General features: G+C 46.7%; 1 protein-coding gene across 1 annotated transcript in view; it reads left to right on the plus strand.

The window, feature by feature from the left end:
• Positions 1 to 22,229, plus strand: part of LOC122790522 (protein mono-ADP-ribosyltransferase PARP14-like) — a 456,801-nt gene that overhangs the window by 202,242 nt on the left and 232,330 nt on the right. The gene's annotated exons all lie outside the window — the stretch shown is intronic.

Consider the following 22,229-nt stretch of genomic DNA (forward strand, 5'->3'; position numbering starts at 1 on the left):
ACTGTCATGGCAGGTATTGCGACAGGCATATCCAGACAAAACACTGTTAATCCAACCTTACTCCACATGCAGTATAGCAGCACTTACAGTTTGTAGGCACATCCCCCTCCTGTTTGTTGCCCTCTTCCCACAGTGTATGTTGTTAGAGGTAAATCCCCAACCCATCTAAAAAGTTGTTTGCAAAACGACAGTTCTAGCTCCTGCTCACAGTGACAGACAAGGGCCAACACCGCCAGGATGTTCCCAGGTAGTGGAGTGGATTTCCATGCAATTGGCTATGGGAATGTTACCACACCTGTTCCACATGCAATTGGATAGGGAAGGCCTGCAATACGTGCAGAGGCCATCAGCTGATCATGAGCATCACGTTAAATACATATGCTGCTGCCTAAGCAGTGCAGGTGTGGGCCTCCACATCCACCAGAGAGGGTGTGGGGAAGGTAGACAGAGGCGAATACATGTCAGGGAGGGTAAAACCTTCACATGATTGTGTCGCACACCTACCAGCACAGGGTATCATACACCCGACGGCTGTGTAGTGCTATCACAGTCCGATGCTGTTATTGGATACGCCACATGTGTTGTCTGGTGGGGAGCACTCAGAACATATTTGTGATGGTGAGTGCCGTCTTCTACAGGGATACGGTAGATATATAGTAGGTGACATAAACATTCCTGTCTGCATGAACAGGTGCCAGCGTCAGCACAGGGACACACACACATTAACACACTTGGCAGGGCCAGGAGTGCAGCCCATCACTAGTGGGATTGCCAAAACACATCAATGTGCAAGAAACACATGCACCACACGGGTGATACGGAGGTCATGTGGGCAGTGAGTATGAGGGGATGTCAGACATAAGGTGGCATGCTTCACTGTTCCCTGGAGGGAATAGTGCATGTGGATGTGGACATACGCACCATGCAACACACACACAGTCCAGTTCGGACATGCATGGGTGTGGATGTGGACATACGCACCATGCAACACACACACAGTCCAGTTCGGACATGCATGGGTGCATGTCTGCACGAGTGTGTGGTGGCCAACAGTGCCAACAGGCTACACAAGGGTAGGCGATGGGTATACCTTGGCATCAGCTGAAATGACAGTGGTCTGCATTGTGGCACAGGCCTTTAGCTTCTGCATTTGCCCTCACAGGTGGGTATTGCATCCGTCTTCCAGGCACCTGGGTGACCATTGTGTGTGGCCAATGCTGTGCATCACTTGCCATGTATGTGTTCCCTAGTCCATGACTTGGATGGTGTCTTGGATGTGCACACATCCCACATGCATGTACAGTGACATGTGAAACTGTACCTGGGGTGTCTGGCCCATACTCTGAACACAACTTATTGGATGTGCCAGTCTTGCCCACATGTGGCAGGGAGTGGTACTGGTCAGCAGATTTACCCTGCACCCACATTGATAGCATGCTAACAGCATTTCCTGATGTCAGTGTCATCTGTCCATACTGGCCATGTTGTCAGGCATGATATGTCCGTTGTGAGTCACATGTGAAGGCACAGTGGGGTTGCCAACTGAGATTGGCAGGCCGTGATGTCACATGTATGGGTATGGCTTTGCACCCCAGCCTCTCAATCTGTTATCCCTGTATGGTTGACATTGTGATATATAGTAGGGCCACCATAAATGTAATTAGCAAAACCCCTCCACAATGCCCACAGGTGTCACAAACTCACAACCATGTCTATACAGGACACCAGTTACAAGCACACACACACACACCTGTCATGTCTGGGAGTAGAACCCCTACCTAGCTGGTGTACTACACTACAGCACTACGCAGTTATATTACGCGCCATGGACATTACTGAAGTTCATCTTCCCCATAGGTGTATTTCACAATTAATGACATCAGCAGGACTATCAAAGTAGGGCATTTGTAATGTACTGCGAGTGAGTAACCTATAATGCATTGCTCCATACACAGACACTGAGACACACACATCACATCCAGAACTGGCATGGATGGAGATGGAACACTACCATCGTTCTAAATCACACTACAGCAGTACGCAGTTACAGACCACGCTACGGCAGTTACTGGGCTATCAGTTTCCCAGAGGTGTGCTTCTAGACGAGTGACATCAGCAGCCTTGGCAAAGTAGTGTATTTGTATTGTATGGAGTATGGGTAGCCTAAAAAGCATTGCTCTCTACCCAGTCACACACACACACACACACACACACACACACACACACACACACACACAGTTGCCACGGCTGGGGTTCGAACACCTACCTAACTAGTTCATCAGACTACAGCAATACGCAGTTACAGGACGTGCCATGGCGATTACTGGGCTATCATGTTCCCAGAGGTGTACTTCCAGATGAGTGACATCAGCAGCCTTGGCAAAGTAGTGTATTTGTATTGTATGGAGTGTGGGTAGCCTAAAAAGCATTGCTGTCTACCCAGTCAGACACACGCACACACAGTTGCCACGGCTGGGGTTTGAACACCTACCTAACTAGGTTATCACACTACAGCAGTATGCAGTTACAGGATGCTCCACGGCGATTATGGGACTAGCAAGTTCCCAGAGGTGTACATCTAGGTGAGTGACATCAGCAGCCTTGCCAAAGTTTAATATATGTATTGCATGAAGTGTGAGTAGCCTAACAAGCATTTCACTCTACGCAGTCAGAGGCAGACAGGCACACACACAAATACACACTCACACAATTGACAGATCGGGGGTTAGTACTACTGCCTAACTACTCTGTCACTACAGCAGTACGCAGTTAATGGGACGCGTCATGTACTTGACTGAGCTATAGCTCTCCCAAAGGTGTAATTCACATTGGATGACCTCAGCAGGCTTGTCATACTACTGCTATGGGGAGGGCAGTGTGTGCATGGGCCATACCTCATTCATGCCGGGGTTGACATGCTGCATGCCGGCACACACGGGGTCATATGTCACAGGTGCATGCATACAGCTGCTTCCTTGTACAGTCTTGTTGCACAGCTGGCACGTACACCACATAGTCTGTCATGCTGACAGGTACTGGTTGCTAGTATCTGCAGTGGGTTTCATCTGCAACTCATGTGTTGGGGGCCCTTAGGCTGTGTGCCAGTTGGGATAGGCCCGCATGGCTCCTTGTCACAGTCACCCTCTTCATCACATCTATGCTTGTGTGCCTGTGGCTTATTATAGTGTATTTTCCTTACATATTTGTCTGCATTCATATCCGCTGTGTGTGCAAGGCAGGAGTGATGTATACTGACATGTTCACACTGAGATCTGCAACTTTCAGATATGTCTGGTCCACTGGTGTTTGCAGATATGGCCTTCATGTGTTTAAGTGTGTGACCATGCTCGGTATGACCTCTCAGTATGTTGTTGACTGATAGTGCCTTCATTCCTCTGTGAGAGCATGCCCAGTATGGCCATCTGTGTTGCATGTGTGGACCACGTCCAGGTTGTTTGTACTGCGGTGCTGAACTTTTGTTGTTCACCAACGGGTAGAATGCTGTGTCTGCAGGGTATCCTTCGGTCATTTGCCATCAACTGTTGTTACATTTCTGCATAGCAGGGGGGACACCTGACTGTTTCTACTGTTCTATACAGGAGTGGGGGGGGGGCACACCTGACTGTTAGTCTATGTGTACGTTGGATGGGGGGGGTGCACCTGACACTTGTACACATTTGCTATGACTGTACTGGTAAGTCAGGTACTCCATTTCAGTCAGTAGTCTTACCTAGTCTGCTGGCTAGGGCTTACCAGTGTAGTACAGATCCTAGCTTTGTTTACCTACACATTAGTGTCCGACTTCCTAGCCTTCACAACTTGCATCCAACTGCCTGGCCTGCTGCAGTCTGTCAAGGCTGGGGGGAGGGGTTAACCATAGGGCACATGCGGAGGCCATAGTACAGCATTTGTTTGTGTTTGTCTTCACCTGTCCTGCTGGCTGAGACTGTTGCTGGGTATGTGATCCTTCCTGACTGGTATGTGTGGTTCTTATTGACACCCCTGTCACTCAGACCATTTCCTGCAGTGGGCTTTGTCACCCTGTGTAGTACTGGCTACTGTGGTGACTCCAGTATGTGTTACAGATCTCATGCTGCCACTATGGGTGTCTGCTGTCTGCTGCCTGCTGCCTTGACATCCGGCCACCCAATTCCCTTGCATGTTCACATCCATACCATAGCTACAGGTAAAAACACATTCTACTCCATTTGACAGTTGGTAGATTGATTGACTTACCTTGAGGGTGTGCTAGACTTGAGGATGGTGCTGGAGGGCTGCCTATGTCGGATGCACATAGTACACTCCCTATACATGGTTAGGCACAGGTAGTGTCATGTTTGGCATCCTTTTTACTGTCTGTGCAAGTCAGAGAGAGGTGTTATTCCCTGGGGCACCACTGTGTCAGTGCATATGCTATGCGTTGCCTCTTTGCCAAGGCCAGGGCATACTGGGCACGCCCCTTCTGCCTACTGGAGCAGGCTCAGATTGTTCCTCCTCCGAGTCATTCTGTACCTGCACAAGCCTTGGCATAGGTGGGTGGCTGTGGTGGCCATGCCCTTTGCCATTCCTGCTGGAACTGTTTCCACAGGATCATATTGTGTAGCATAGCACATACCATTACTATTTGGGTACATATAGCTGGTGAATACTGCAGGGCTCCACCGGATGTGTCCATACACCGGAACCGTGACCTGAGCATCCCAAACACATGCTCCTTAGAAAGCTGAAAGAATAATAGGTTATGCATTAGCATGACTCGTCTGAAGGATGTGGAGTCTTAACCCAATCCAATTACTTGTCTGCAGTTAATGGCATCACTTCCCAGGTATTTGCCAGACAGGTGCAGATTGTAAGAGGAACACACCAATATTATGAAGCAAACTCTGGAAAGGCCACGGATTCTGTACAATCGACAGGCATGCTTTCGCCTAACAGGCAGCCATTCCCGATATGGGTCCCACCGCAGCACAGTCCAGTTTACATGGCAAAGTACGGTATGACCATATGTTTTGTTGCATAACCCACTACACAACACCTACGAACACATGGTCGCAACACCCCATTGTAGGCATGTAAGCCGATGTAATAGGCATCACAAGGTATTATTATAGTCCTCACCCCCGCCCAGGGGTGTGAGTGTCCAACGCAAACACCAAATGCTGTGCATATGCACAGCTGTTGTCGTAGACAACATGGCCAGCCATGGACCTTTCCTGCAGCCATCCTGCACATCCCTGGATATTTCCCCTACTAACACCCTCCTTTGTGACCCATGCACACCACGTACCTATCGGACCCTGTTCCATTCCTCTTAATGTCTGCGGGTACACCTAGGTGACACCCTCTTCCCCCACTATATTGCCAGTATCTGGAACCCCAACCCACATGTAGTCCCACAGGACACATGTAACTAACACATGACGGAACACCACAAGAACACCTGGAGCAGCACAGGCTCACCACCTTGCGAACCCCCCCCCCGCCTCACACTCTATACCACGACAACAACTGGCGATACCGACACCTCTTGTCCTGCCTCGCATACAAATCCCAACATCCGACATACCTTCCCTATTCCTCCCCATCCAATTATACCTACGGGCTACTATACAGTTACAATGTCACCCCCACTACCTACCTACCTACTCCCTAGCTATTCGCCTCTACTGTACCACACAGGTATGGAATATGTACACCTACCCTGAATACCTGCATGTAACCTATCCTGACCTGTGAAACAGGAATCCAACCACACCTTAAACTGACCTTTGTCAACGGTCATACCCGACATGTAAACCTGACCTAACCATGGATAATACCGACAGTTGAACATAAACTAAGCATGTTTAATGGGGGACGTAGCAATTTTATGCCTGTTAACCTCTATGAATGTGATCACCCCAGTATTAATTGGGATACGTAGCTGGGGTCAATGTGGAGCTGTACACCCCAGGCCACCGCTGACAATGGACAAGCATACAGTCCGAGTGTCCCGGTTGATAGATGTGAACAAAATGCACGATGTTGCACGTGTGTATGTGGGAGCAAGCAGGTACAAGCCTGTTTGGCCGCCACTATGGGAGTACCACACTGGTGAAGCAATGTAGAGGCTAACTGAGGGCAACATGCCACAACCAGAGGTTAGTAATGCTGTGCTACACGCAAACAAGCGTATACCCGCCTACAGATGTTCTACAGTGCCTCAGTCACTCTGTAGCCAACAGCTGTTGCTGTGGCCATTAACAAAATAATCTGCACTGCCAGGTTGCAAACCCCTGACCCTGCACACTGTAGTAGACATGAGTTCCACTAAGCCATGGCAGATACACATTCAGCTTCTGTGATCACAAACACATCATCAAGCACAGGCATCCAACAGTATAGGGAATGTATAAAAGTGTGTAGATTAATACCAGAACACGTGTCCATTGCACAACCACAGTATTATGAGCAGTCTATGTGCAGCATAGAACAGTGCCTGTCCAATCATACTATGAAAACAGTAGTTCTGCATAATACCAAAGGTAATAATGATATACGGTGCACACCATGGGGGTGTTTGAGCGTGCTTCATGCACAGTATGTCACACCTGGGGCGTTGGTACCGTGGAGCCAGGAGATGAGGCTGGCCAGATGTGTGAGCAAACCGCTGCTACACAATACCCTGGCAGGATGCTACCGGTGGGAGAAACACTGTAGACCAGCTAGGTCTACTCTTGACACAACAACAGGTCCATCCTTGGCGGGATGCACCAACAGTTGTGGGTCACATCAATGTCACCACCAGTATCGGAGGAGGATGAGGGGAAGGCTGGTACGTACGTGGACTAAACGGATGAGGAGCCTGCAGACACTTGGGTGGGGACAGTATACTGGAGGTGTACTGAGATGTGCAGAGAGGGAAATGTGTGGAGGTGTATGGCTGGGCCAGCAACCGGGGAATGGATGGATGCTGTGTACATGGAGCTCGGGTGCTGGGGAAGGGAACATGTGTATGTCATTATGGTAGGCATATACAAACGAAGCAAAACAGCAATAGTGTAGTGGCCAGAGCATCCGCCTAACGTGCACACATTCCCAGGTTGAGTCCCACTGCGGCACATCCTATTTTCCATGTGATATCTGTATGTTACCTTCGTTGTGCTGTATAATCTAAGTAACATTTATATTTGCACAGGAGTACTGCCTTAAATGCACAAGTGACGTGTCTTACTGACTAAGGCACTAGTAAACATGTGTAAGTGCATAACAGCAGTTCTACGCATGGATACGCAGTTGTAAGTGTGTGTATGTGTATTCGCGCAGGGGTAAGCATTGCCTACATAGATTGAGCTAAGTAGATGCTAGCTGTATGTAAGGTAACGCAACCCAAGCTTAGCATTACTTAGCTCTGCACATGCACCTGCACACCAGCGTATGATCGCTCAAATATCCCTAACTCACTCTGTATCCAACAGGTGGTGTTTTGCTCTAAAACACAATATACAGCCCGTGGAAGGGCCACACCCGGGACGCTGCACATCATACATTATGTGATTTACCATTAAACCATGACAGATGTACATAACCACTCATTCCACATACGTATCATCCAGCACAATCAGTCAGCAGCACAGGGAATGTAGTAATAACACACCACATAACCTCTTGATGCATGAATCACGGACATAGTGTGCCATAATGTAGGTACATATAGGGAAATCTGTCATATCCTGCTCTAATACACTTCAAACTTTGCAAGTTACACAGTTATATGTGGTAGAGCACATATATTGCTGGAAATGATACTTCTGAAACACATACATGTCTGCACGAATAACTGATCTCAGTCCTAAGGTCATCCATGTCAATTGCCAAGAGAATGGGGTACAGGCCACACATATAGGCCAAACATGCATGCACATATGGACAGCTGTACATCTGTTAATGTAGAGAGATAGACAGCTATAGATATATATGTGTGTATGTATGACTCACAAATAACCATAGAACAGCAATCATACAGAGATAGATTAATATGTTCAGTGTATATATATATATATATATATATATATATATATATATATATATATATATATATATATATATATATATATATATATATATATATAGGTTCATAGGTATATATTCATATATATATGTGTATATATATATATATATATATATATATATATATATATATATATATATATATATATATATATATATGTATAGGTTCATACCAGGCTATCTGCTATCTGCCCTAGGGCATTTATAAGCCTAGCCAGAGTGTGTTTGGCTTTCACCACCCATTTTAAATTAATTTTGCTATGCCCTTTATTGAGGTTAGTATACTGTGTCTCTGTTTAACAGTGACACAGAAGTGATAGCCGGGGTAAACCTACGATCTCCCATCCACTCATCAAGATTCCTCTTGAAGAGAGTCAATGTGGGACTCTGCCTAAGCTGGACTGGGATTTTATTCCAGAGTGAAGGGAGCCTCTGGGTTATGAATCTGTCCCTCCAGCATGTCCTATTTATTTCAGTGCTGAGGTTCAAGTCTCTCGAGCGTGTAGCTCGATGGGATTTGGATTTTCTGATATGCAGCATGTCCATTAATTCTGGGTTGGACATGGCTTTATACGTCAGGCACAGATCGCCTCCGAGCAGGCGGTAAGCCACTGAGTAGAGCTGGAGTTTCTTTAACCAGGCAGCATATGGCATCTGTTTGAGCCCTTTGATCCTTTTGGTGAGGTACTTCTGGGGTCTTTCCAGTTGCTGCAGGTGTCTGGTAAGGTATATCCCAAAAGGGGCATTGTACTCAATTATGGGCCTGATGAGGGATGAGTAAAGAGGCACGATAACCTCCCCTGATCTAGACGTGAATCCCTTCATGATTAGGTGGGCTATATAAAATGTTTTTCTAACCACTTTGGCCACGTGGTTGTCAAATGAGAGATTGCTATCAACTTGGGTCCCCAGGTCCCTAATGACTTCTTCTGTACTTAATGGATTACCACCTATGTGGTAATTTGTGGGCATTTTGTTTTTGCCAAAGGGGATGACTATACACTTTTTGGCGTTTTGCTTGAGGCCATGGCTCTGGCCCTTTTGGAGGATGCTTGTGTCGGCTGGAGAGTAGATTATGGCGCCCAGTTTGCAGTCTTCTGCGAACTTGGTCAGCCACAGTCCTTCTGCGTTGGCCTGTACTGCTGAGAAATATATACCGAACAAGAGCGGTCCCAGGACTGAGCCTTGTGGGATGCCACGTGTAACTGGTTTGGAGTCTGACATGGCTCCAGCAATTTTAACCATGTGGGTTCTGTCCTTGAGCCAGTTTGCAACCCATCTAGTGACATAGGGGTTTATATTTAAGCTGGTGAGCTTATCTATAATGCCCGAGTGGGGTATTGTATCGAAGGCTTTTGCGAGGTCCAGGTAGGCTGTGTGGACCACCTTCCCCTCGTCAATGGCCTTGGTGACTGTTTCAAAGAAATCGACCAGGTTTAAGAGGCAGGATCTGCCCTTAACAAAGCCAAACTGAGTAGCATCCAGTGTCTGCAGGTCCCCAATATCTTTATTTATGAGGTCCATGATGATCCTTTCCATAGCTTTGCAGACCAAGCTAGTCAGGCTTATGGGGCGATAGTTTCCAGGATCCGTTGAGGCACCACCTTTTTGGAGAGGGACCACTGTTGCTGTATGTCACTCTTTGGGTACATATCCTGCAGTAAGGCTGAGATTGAACAGTAGTTTTATGTTTGGGTTTAGCTCTTCTTGGAGTTCATGTAGGATGCAGCCCGGGACACCGTCTGGTCCCATTGATGCTGTGTTTTTTGCTTTGGAGAGGGGGCGGCTCTTACCTGAGCATCTGAGATGTCAGGGGGGCAGCGCTCTGTTGGGATAGATATTTGCCCTTTTGGTGGGGAAGTTGGGGGGGGAGTTTGCACTGAACCTGTCAGCTAGGATGTTGGCAATGTCTGTGGGTTTGGTGTATTTCTTGTCATTTTTTACTAATTCTGAGCATATCTGGAAATTCCCACCCAGGTTCCAAACATAACTAAGGAAAGCCTTGTGATTATCCTTAGTGTCCTGTGCAATTTTTCTCTCGAAGCTGGCCTTAGATGATTTTATGAGTGCCAGTAGTTTTTTGCTAACACTGATCAGAGATGCCTTCCCTTTTTGGGATTTTGCTCTGTCATGTAGTAGCTTCTTCCTTCTATTGTATAATTTGTTTATGGCTGGGATCCACCAGACAGGACGTCTGCCTTTGGAGGATTGGGTCTTGGTTTTATTTGGGATTGCATAATCCATGCATTCCTGAAGGTGTTCATAGAATGCGTTTATAAAGGATTCTGTGGTCTGGGCCGTATTTTCCACAGGCCCGGGAGCTTTGAAGGACTCCACCTTGGTTTTGAGGCATGTAAAATTTGCTTTAGAGAAGTTTTTCACTGTGGTTTTCTGGGCAGGGGGTGGGGTCGGGATGTGAATATCCAGTGAGATTAGTTTTTGGTCTGATCTTACCAGTGAGGGATACACTTCTGGTCTGGAGCATAGTGTCCCCGTGTTGGTGATGATCAGGTCCAGTATGTTTTCCCCTCTTGTGGGAGTGGTAACAAGTTGTTCCATAGCATTTGAGTTTATAAATTCTAGGGACCTTTGGGCTAGGGTGTTGGAGCTAGAGTAATGCTCACAGTCTATGTTTTGGGTAGTTGAAGTCGCCCAGTATAATGGTGTTTGGAGAGACCTTCATATTTTCCAGTATTCTCAGGAAGGCCGAGTGGGGTTCCTGTGTTTGCAAGGGTGGTCTTTAGCAGGCTATAAACTGGAAGGCAGTTTTACCCACTGTTAGTTGCACATGGATAGTCTCTGATGCTTCGTGCTGTGCCACCAACCTGGAGGTGTGGGTATCTTTGACGAATATTGATACTCCCCCTCCTTTTGTGGTTCGGTCCAAGTTTTGGGGCCGAAAAGCTTGGTATGAGGTATAACCTGGTAGTGCTGGGGTGCTCTTGGGAGCCTTGAACCAGGTTTCTTTTACTGCACAGATATCGATGTTCTCCATGCTAAGGAGAGTTTCAAGTGCGTGCATCTTGAGGTTTAGACTTCTGGCATTGAGTAGCATTACTCTTAGTTTCTTATCCCTTGTGATACCTATGGAGGTGGGTTTCTCTTTTGAGCCTTGCCTAAAAAAGGCACTATGGGGTTAGAAAGAGCCTTTGCCAATATCCGAAAGCCCAGGGGTGACAGGTGCAAGCCGTCCCTAGCGAAGCATCGTGGCTTATCGAGCATGTCATCCCAGGCTGACAGGCATATGTCCAGTTCTCTCCCTCTATATATGGGGGAGTAACCTATATACTTATGCAGATATACATTAAAAAAAAATAATATATATATATATATATATATATATATATATATATATATATATATATACACACACAGATAGACATGTGTATATGATTTAAACATGGGAACAGACTCCTGGCCCACTCCGTACGACATAACTGACCATGAGCACAGTTAATGGGGTGGGGGGACACATGAGGGACACCTGGTTATTACTGCAATGTAACCCCCCAGCCATAACGAATATGTTGTGCAAACCAATATCCAGCACATGCAGTACTTGACAGCAGGACCCACCACAACACAGTTACAATGCTCCAACAGTTATCCATGTCACCACCTGTACATGTCAGGCCAATATCTGTAACATACCCTGCAGATATGCCATTGTACCGTAGGGAATGTACTATGTTGAATGGCTACACATTACAACAGTACAGATACGCACACACATCCAAACTTTGACGATCATGTGCAGCTATATATATATATATATATATATATATATATATATATATATATATATTTAGATAGATACAATATATGGGTACATACACATATACACAGACAAAGGGTATTAGTAGCCATACATGTGTAGTAGTAGTGTGGACGTACTCGGTGAAATGTATGTCTCCAGCCACAAACCCTGTAACCAGTACCTGTGATGTGTGGTGTGGCAACCAGCCTCACAAAGAGGATATTTACATTGCACATATACCCACTCACAGTTCAAAGGATATGACACGACACACAGGTATGTATACACAGACAATCTTTATTTGTGTACCATACAATAATGTATGCCATTACTGACAGCACATGGATGTTGATGTATATAACCAGTGATGTATGCAAGGCCCACACATAACAGTCGATGCAGATAGTGCGGATATATATCATGCTGTGATGTCCAGGCTAAGCCCTTCAATTCATGCAGCATTTGACAATGGATTTGCCTGCATGATACGTACCTGTCACCAATATCAGATGTAGTTCAGCAGCCTCCAATTACACCCTGTAGTCAAGGCCTAGGGGGGCATTCATTACTTGTGGTAATGTCAATGTATCTGTCACTGGTATGGTCACTGGCCAACAAATGTTGTGGGTGTACACACTATGACTGGGATGATAGTAGGAATACTAGCAGTGCTGAATGATAGGCCATTACCAAACAACTCATACCCGTATCACAGCAGGAGAAAGGCTGCCATATATGTGGAGGACAAAGGCAGGAACGCAGGGCCATAAACCACAATATTGCAGTAACACACCCTGGAACATGCTGCTATTACAGGATGTGTTGCAACATACCCTTATGCAGGAATACATCATCAGGTACACAAATGGATATAGCCATGTACTGCTAGCACGCAACACACACACTGCCAGTGTAATATTCAACACAGGACCTGTGTGGTGGACAGACAGCATATGATAGGCACACCTCTGTCCAGCTAGTGGATGGCCCACAGTAGAGAGCTATGCAGACAGACTGCAGTCCAAGGTTAACTAGTATGTACACACACACACCCTGTAACACCAGTACTATGCATAGCATTACACCACTCTACTCACAGTTTGTCTGTATGTCCTGATCCTCCTACATATATGTGGCTGCCCTGAGTGTGCAGGTACTCCTGTAAGAGGTATTGCTACCTGCTGTCTGTAACATTGATGCCCACACACAGGAGGGATGTCCATCACACAGGGAATGTACAGGGAATACGCCCACATGATATAGAGATTCATAGTGGATGGTTGCCATGACAGTGGCAATTGGAAGTACTACACATGTGTAGTCATATATATATATATATATATATATATATATATATATATATATATATATATATATATATATATATATATATATATATATATATATATATGGCTATCTGGATATGTACATGTCCATAGCATCCCACCATATGTCCTGGACATTGAGTGTAGCCCTACCCCAGCCCCTATCGTCCCAGTGTAGTAGTGCAGGGGGATGTCTGGTACGTATAGCTGGTATATTATTAGACATTTGCTGCTGTCATTGGGATTGTTGTCACAGACACGGTGTGTGTGGAAGGTGACATATGCTCATAACATATGTGCCATTGGCTACTGACAGACATCCTAAGGTTATCATGGTACAGTACCTGCATATATTGCAGGCTCAACAGCCATCTCACAGCACAGGGTAGGCCACACCTGTGTGACAGTGCATAACCACAACCAATGTGAACGCAGCCACATGTGGTACACTAGCATACTAGTAAGGTATATGGACTACCTGTCCTACACCATCCTCATATGTGCCACTCACAGCATGACCTTACATATACTGGGCTGCTACACAGTCCAGTCTGATGGCTGGCTGTGGTATGGGACATGTGTGTGTGTGGCCCTACACACATGTAAGGCAATACAGTACCATACAGTGGGGCAGGATGTAACAACAGATAGAAGGGGAGCTAGGACAATGACATCTGCCACGGTCTGTACACAGGCCACTGTACATATTAATAATACACACACTGCCGACATTCACCATCACTACACAGCCCTCAGTACTGTACAAACATCCACAAGAGTTCCAGGGTATGGCATTAAGTGTAACCCCTACTGTACGTGACGTGTAGCACTCTGATATATCACTGCCGTGTTATCACATATGTTGACACTGTTTACGGTGTACAGCACATATGCACCACTTTATGCCCGACATATGTACAAAGGTTGACAGGGGTGTGGCTGACAGCACATACACAGGGCCAGTATAGACATGTTGCTGTGATACCCTCATTAATCTACCATTGTAACGGGGTTTGTTGCAACATCTGTCCAATGAGGGATATGTAGTCAGTAAATGTCACGGCCTTCACCATCAACAGACTGCAATCCTCACAGTACCGTCTGCATTCCACGGATAGATGCATTTTGGCTAACACATGACACCAAAGGCACAACACTGCCCAGTCTGCAGATGGGGATTCCTGATATACATGGAACTGACATGGCAGGTATTGCGACATGCATATCCAGACAAACACTGTTAATCCAACCTTACTCTACATGCAGTATAGCAGCACGTACAGTTTGTAGGCACATCCCCCTCCTGTTTGTTGCCCTCTTCCCACAGTGTATGTTGTTAGAGGTAAATCCCCAACCCATCTAAAAAGTTGTTTGCAAAATGACAGTTCTAGCTCTTGCTCACAGTGACAGACAAGGGCCAACACCACCAGGATGTCCCCAGGTAGTGGAGTGCGTTTCCATGCAATTGGCTATGGGAATGTTACCACACCTGTTCCACATGCAATTGGATAGGGAAGGCCTGCAATACGTGCAGAGGCCATCAGCTGATCATGAGCATCACGTTAAATACACATGCTGCTGCCTAAGCAGTGCAGGTGTGGGCCTCCACATCCACCAGAGAGGGTGTGGGGGAGGTAGACAGAGGCGAATACATGTCAGGGAGGGTAAAACCTTCACATGATTGTGTCACACACCTACCAGCACAGAGTATCATACACCCGACGGCTGTGTAGCGCTATCACAGTCCGATACTGTTATTGGATACGCCACATGTGTTGTCTGGTGGGGAGCACTCAGAACATATTTGTGATGGTGAGTGCCGTCTTCTACAGGGATACGGTAGATATATAGTAGGTGACATAAACATGCCTGTCTGCATGAACAGGTGCCAGCGTCAACACAGGGACACACACACATTAACACACTTGGCAGGACCAGGAGTGCAGCCCATCACTAGTGGGATTGCCAAAACACATCAATGTGCAAGAAACACATGCACCACACGGGTGATACGGAGGTCATGTGGGCAGTGAGTATGAGGGGATGTCAGACATAAGGTGGCATGCTTCACTGTTCCCTGGAGGGAATAGTGCATGTGGATGTGGACATACGCACCATGCAACACACACACAGTCCAGTTCGGACATGCATGGGTGTGGATGTGGACATACGCACCATGCAACACACACACAGTCCAGTTCGGACATGCATGGGTGCATGTCTGCACGAGTGTGTGGTGGCCAACAGTGCCAACAGGCTACACAAGGGTAGGCGATGGGTATACCTTGGCATCAGCTGAAATGACAGTGGTCTGCATTGTGGCACAGGCCTTTAGCTTCTGCATTTGCCCTCACAGGTGGGTATTGCATCTGCCTTCCAGGCACCTGGGTGACCATTGTGTGTGGCCAATGCTGTGCATCACTTGCCATGTATGTGTTCCCTAGTCCATGACTTGGATGGTGTCGTGGATGTGCACACATCCCACATGCATGTACAGTGACATGTGAAACTGTACCTGGGGTGTCTGGCCCATACTGTGAACACAACTTATTGGATGTGCCAGTCTTGCCCACGTGTGGCAGGGAGTGGTACTGGTCAGCAGATTTACCCTGCACCCACATTGATAGCATGCTAACAGCATTTTCTGATGTCAGTGTCATCTGTCCATACAGGCCATGTTGTCAGGCATGATATGTCCATTGTGAGTCACATGTGAAGGCACAGTGGGGTTGCCAACTGTGATTGGCAGGCCGTGATGTCACATGTATGGGTATGGCTTTGCACCCCAGCCTCTCAGCCATTTACATCTGTTATCCCTGTATGGTTGACATTGTGATATATAGTAGGGCCACCATAAATGTAATTAGCAAAACCCCTCCACAATGCCCACAGGTGTCACAAACTCACAACCATGTCTACACAGAACACCAGTTACAAACACACACCTGTCATGTCTGGGAGTAGAACCCCTACCTAGCTGGTGTACTACACTACAGCACTATGCAGTTATATTACGCGCCATGGACATTACTGAAGTTCATCTTCCCCATAGGTGTATTTCACATTTAATGACATCAGCAGGACTATCAAAGTAGGGCATTTGTAATGTACTGCGAGGGAGTAGCCTATAATGCATTGCTCCATACACAGACACTGAGACACACACATCACATCCAGAACTGACATGGATGGAGATGGAACACTACCATCGTTCTAAATCACACTACAGCAGTACGCAGTTAAAGACCACGCTACGGCAGTTACTGGGCTGTCAATTTCCCAGAGGTGTGCTTCTAGATGAGTGACATCAGCAGCCTTGGCAAAGTAGTGTATTTGTATTGTATGGAGTATGGGTAGCCTAAAAAGCATTGTTCTCTACCCAGTCAGACACACACACACACACACACACACACACACACACACACACACACACACACACACACACACACACACACACACACACACACAATTGCCACGGCTGGGGTTCGAACACCTATCTAACTAGTTCATCAGACTACAGCAATACGCAGTTACAGGACGCGCCATGGCAATTACTGGGCTTTCATGTTCCCAGAGGTGTACTTCCAGATGAGTGACATCAGCAGCCTTGGCAAAGTAGTGTATTTGTATTGTATGGAGTGTGGGTAGCCTAAAAAGCATTGCTGTCTACCCAGTCAGACACAGACGCACACACACACACAGTTGCTGTGGCTGGGGTTCGAACACCTTCCTAACTAGATTATCACACTACAGCAGTATGCAGTTACAGGATGCTCCACGGCGATTATGGGACTAGCAAGTTCCCAGAGGTGTATGTCTAGATGAGTGACATCAGCAGCCTTGCCAAAGTGTAATATATGTATTGCACGAAGTGTGAGTAGCCTAACAAGCATTTCACTCTACATAGTCAGAGGCAGACAGCCACACACACAAATACACACTCACACAATTGACAGGTCGGGGGGTTAGTACTACTGCCTAACTACTCTGTCACTACAGCAGTACGCAGTTAATGGGACACGTCATGCACTTGACTGAGCTATAGCTCTCCCAAAGGTGTAATTCACATTGGATGACCTCAGCAGGCTTGTCATACTACTGCTATGGGGAGGGCAGTGTGTGCATGGGCCATACCTCATTCATGCGGGGGTTGACATGCCACATGCGGGCACACATGGGGTCATATGTCACAGGTGCATGCATACAGCTGCTTCCTTGTACAGTCTTGTTGCACAGCTGGCACGTACACCACATAGTCTGTCATGCTGACAGGTACTGGTTGCTAGTATCTGCAGTGGGTTACATCTGCATCTCATGTGTTGGGGGCCCTTAGGCTGTGTGCCAGTTGGGATAGGCCCGCATGGCTCCTTGTCACAGTCACCCTCTTCATCACATCTATGCTTGTGTGCCTGTGGCTTATTATAGTGTATTTTCCTTACATATTTGTCTGCATTCCTATCCGCTGTGTGTGCAAGGCAGGAGTGGTGTATACTGACGTGTTCACACTGAGAACTGCAACTTCCAGATATGTCTGGTCCACTGGTGTTTGCAGATATGGCCTTCATGTGTTTAAGTGTGTGACCATGCCCGGTATGACCTCTCAGTATGTTGTTGACTGATAGTGCCTTCATTCCTCTGTGTGAGCATGCCCAGTATGGCCATCTGTGTTGCATATGTGGACCACATCCAGGTTGTTTGTACTGTGGTGCTGACCTTTTGTTGTTCACCAACTGGTAGAATGCTGTGTCTGCAGGGTATCCTTCGGTCATTTGCCATCAACTGTTGTTACATTTCTGCATAGCGGGGGGGACACCTGACTGTTTCTACTGTTGTACACAGGAGTGGGGGGGCACACCTGACTGTTACTCTATGTGTATGTTGGATGGGGGGGTGCACCTGACACTTGTACACATTTGCTAGGACTGTACTGGTAAGTCAGGTACTCCATTTCAGTCAGTAGTCTTACCTAGCCTGCTGGCTAGGGCTTGCCAGTGTAGTACAGATCCGAGCTTTGTTTACCTACACATTAGTGTCCGACTTCCTAGCCTTCACAACTTGCATCCAACTGCCTGGCCTGCTGCAGTCTGTCTAGGCTGGGGGAGGGGTTAACCATAGGGCACATTCGGAGGCCATAGTACAGCATTTGTTTGTGTTTGTGTTTGTCTTCACCTGTCCTGCTGGCTGAGACTGTTGCTGGGTATGTGATCCTTCTTGACTGGTATGTGTGGCTCTTATGGACACCCCTGTCACTCAGACCATTTCCTGCAGTGGGCTTTGTCACCCTGTGTAGTACTGGCTACTGTGGTGACTCCAGTATGTGTTAGATCTCAGGCTGCCACTATGGGTGTCTGCTGTCTGCTGCCTTGACATCCGGCCACCCAATTCCATTGCATGTTCACATCCATACCATAGCTACAGGTAAAAACACATTCTACTCCATTTGACAGTTGGTAGATTGATTGACTTACCTTGAGGGTGTGCTAGACTTGAGGATGGTGCTGGAGGGCTGCCTATGTCGGATGCACATAGTACACTCCCTATACATGGTTAGGCACAGGTAGTGTCATGTTTGGCATCCTTTTTACTGTCTGTGCGAGTCAGAGAGAGGTGTTATTCCCTGGGGCCCCACTGTGTCAGTGCATATGCTATGCGTTGCCTCTTTGCCAAGGCCAGGGCATACTGGGCATGCCCCCTTCTGCCTACTGGAGCAGGCTCAGGTTGTTCCTCCTCCGAGTCATTCTGTACCTGCACAGGCCTTGGCATTGGTGGGGGGCTGTGGTGGCCCTGCCCTATGCTGTTCCTGCTGCAACTGTTTCCGCAGGATCATATTGTGTAGCATAGCACATAACATTACTATTTGGGTACATGTAGCCGGTGAATACTGCAGGGCTCCACCGGATGTGTCCATACAGTGGAACCGTGACCTGAGCATCCCAAACGCATGCTCTATGTCTGGCCTCTGCGTTTGCATCATTCTGACATTGTTCAGGTGTTTGTGCATTTCTGATGGGTATCGTCAGCCATGGCTAAATTGGGTACCCAGCATCCCCCACTAGGTGAGCGTAGGGGATGTCCACATCGGCAAATCAGTGGTACAGTTGCATCAGTTGCCATATGTGTGAATCGCTATTGCTTCCAGGGCAGCCAGCACACACATTCAGTATAATGCCCTGGGCATCACATACGACCTAGCAGTTGATGGAGGGGTTGCCCCTGCAGTTGATGTAGGCCCTACCCTGTTCACTGGGTGGTGTTTTGAGACATAAGTGCATGCAGTCTATAGCACCCACTACCCCAGGGTAGTTAGCTATTTGGTGGAAGAGATGCATATTGCGGGTCAACACCTCACGTGTGTTGAAATATACGTGCTCACTGGCATGTGCTGACATGGCATCCAGAAATTGGTGGAATACTGTGGATGCTGATGCCTTTGAGATACCCATGTTATCCCCAGTTGTAGTTTGGGAGGCACCTGTGGCTAGTATACCTAGGCCTACACATACCTTGGTATTCACTGGGTGGGTTTCCCTTGGCCAGTGTGGTGTGTTAGGTGTGGTCTGCACAGCTCAACGATTTGCGTAGGAGGTCTCTGTCCACCCTATAGCGCTCCACTATCTCCAGCTCATGTAGCCCCTGGTTCATAGGTTCATACGAGGCTAACTGCCCTTTTGGGCCATTTTAAACCTAGCCAATTACCACTTGTGAGAATCAAACCCTGCACCTTGGATCTGTGAGATAAACACCTTAACCATCATGCCAACCTCCCACCAAGCTCCAAGTAGGTTACCCTGGGTCTGTACACTCTTCTGTGTCTCCTCACTGTGGGTTGTTCGGCAGCATTGACATCCTCACCACCCTCAGCCTCTTGCACATGTTGTTCTATGTTGCCTACTGTAGCCCTTCTCATTTTGTAGGTTTGGTTTTAAAATTTCCCCGCTTGTATACACCGGTGGTGTAGAGTGTGGAAAAACCAGGGGCTAGATGTTTGCTTGGTTTATAGTGGTGTTCTGGGCTGGTCTGCTTCCCGTGTGATTAGCTGCTTCTGATACATTTCACCTGGCAGCTCAACTAGGTCTCCTTGATTACCTTCCTATTGCTGTTTTCCATTCCCATTGCCTCCCTGTTTAGGCCCGTGGGCACGCCGCTCAAACGGAGTGCTCAGATGTGCACGGAGCTGCTTTCTCCAGGTTTAACTTCCTTTTTCTTTGTGTACAACCTGGTGCGCAGCGCACACACACACGCTTACACTTTGTAAAGAGTGCTTGGCAGGTTTAGACACACCCCTAGCTTAGTTGTGCTACGCTAGCAGCAATCCCGAGTCTCCAATCCACTTACAGTATACCTGACACACCCCCACATGATGTCACCTATATTCTAGTCTTACACCCAGCTATTTGTACTCTTACACTCTTGGGACCTGCATCACACCTTGGGAAAATCTGGGATTCAGTAACCCTTCCCTCATTTGCATAGTATTGCTTGCTAATACATAGTTACATGTCCCACACTGAGCCTCCCCCCTTAGCAACCATTATGCACTAGCCTGGTTGTCTTCTGACTGCCATTGACTTGCATGGCGGAATATTGATTTTTTGTTAGAATACTTATTTTAGGTTTATTTTATTTATTTCCCCTGATCCCATTTGCGCCTCGCTGGTTTATGCTTAACCGGGTGAGATCGGCGAAGATGGAATTAAACGTTTAATTATTTTCTTTTACATTTTGCAATGCCAATGGCCTTCTCCTTGGACATTGGCATGCTTCCTCAGTGCTTTGCAGCCTTTATTTGAAGCTGTCATAGCTCCGTTTTGTAGATTGCTGAACTGTACTCTGTTACTAACCGAGTACATTTCTGCACACTGCACTCATCCTGCACAGATGGCTGCCAGCTTCCTGGATCGCAGATTACCCTCATTTGCATGGTTTTCACCTGCAAATGAGGGTAATTTGCATACAGATGTTCGGTCCGTGCAGGATTAGCCTAAGAACTCACGTGCATGTCCCGGGAGCTAGTTCCTGGATCGCACGTTGGCCATATTGCCGCAAATAGCTCTTAAACTAATCCTGCACGCTATAAAGGGCTTCATAAATCCGGGTATATCTTAAGTGATAATTTAATAAAGGTGTTTTAAAAAAAACAGTAACTAACTGTATGAGCTCTGTAAAATAGCTCCTGGTCAGGATTGATTCCCAAATATTTAATTTTATTCACAGTGGAAATAGGCAGGCCATCCTTGTAGTTCAGAAGTGGGTGCAAACAGAAATACTCAAGTAAGGAGTAACTTAGGACTGACTACAGTAAGTATGGATTTGAAATTATCCAGTAATAGATGCTGTCATCTAGATAGCTAGATGTGAAGAGTATGTAAAGCCTCCTGTAGGTTAGGCTAAGCTGTATCTACCCTAGAGATGACACTTACAAAACAAAGTTATCAGCCTAATGAAGGGGCGTGGCTTTATCCTAAGAAAGGTACATTCAGTTTGCAAACAGTAAAACAAGTAAAGACCCCAAGACTGATCCCAATGAACTCCCATCAGTTAAACCTTAGGCTGAGTTGCAGCAGAAAACTGTGTGACAAACAACTTTAGCCATCACTGTGTTCAGCAGAAATGAATGTGTAAAAACCTTTTTGAGATTGAAACACTGCCCTAGCAAATGTACTTTTGCCTACAGTGATTATATTAGGTTTGTAATTGTAACCAGAGCTAGAAGGGGACAACCTACTGTAACATATTTACTTAAGATACTTAGGAGTGCAATAGGGTCATAGCTCTTCATTTCCCAGCATTCTCTGACTATTGTTTCCTGGTTTGTGTCCAATTCCTGTGGCAGCACGGATGGTTTGGGTTGTGCCAGCATCTATACTGTTGTCAAGGTGGGAAGAAAGATCCTAAGAACAGAAAGTTAAAATATAAACGGTTAAATAAGTTCTTCTTTAAACAATAGTATCTTTAAGACATGTTAAATTGGGTCACGTTGTCAGAGGAATGGCTTGGGTTACAGGTAAGCATTTCCCTTTAATACATGTTACTTACGCCATGCTGTTCACTGATTCATGGTTTTAAGAGCTCTTATTCATAACTGTTGTCTTATGTTC

Source organism: Protopterus annectens, chromosome 16.part0, assembly GCF_019279795.1.
Source record: "Protopterus annectens isolate FY-2018-M chromosome 16.part0, PAN1.0, whole genome shotgun sequence".
Lineage (NCBI taxonomy): Eukaryota > Metazoa > Chordata > Ceratodontiformes > Protopteridae > Protopterus > Protopterus annectens.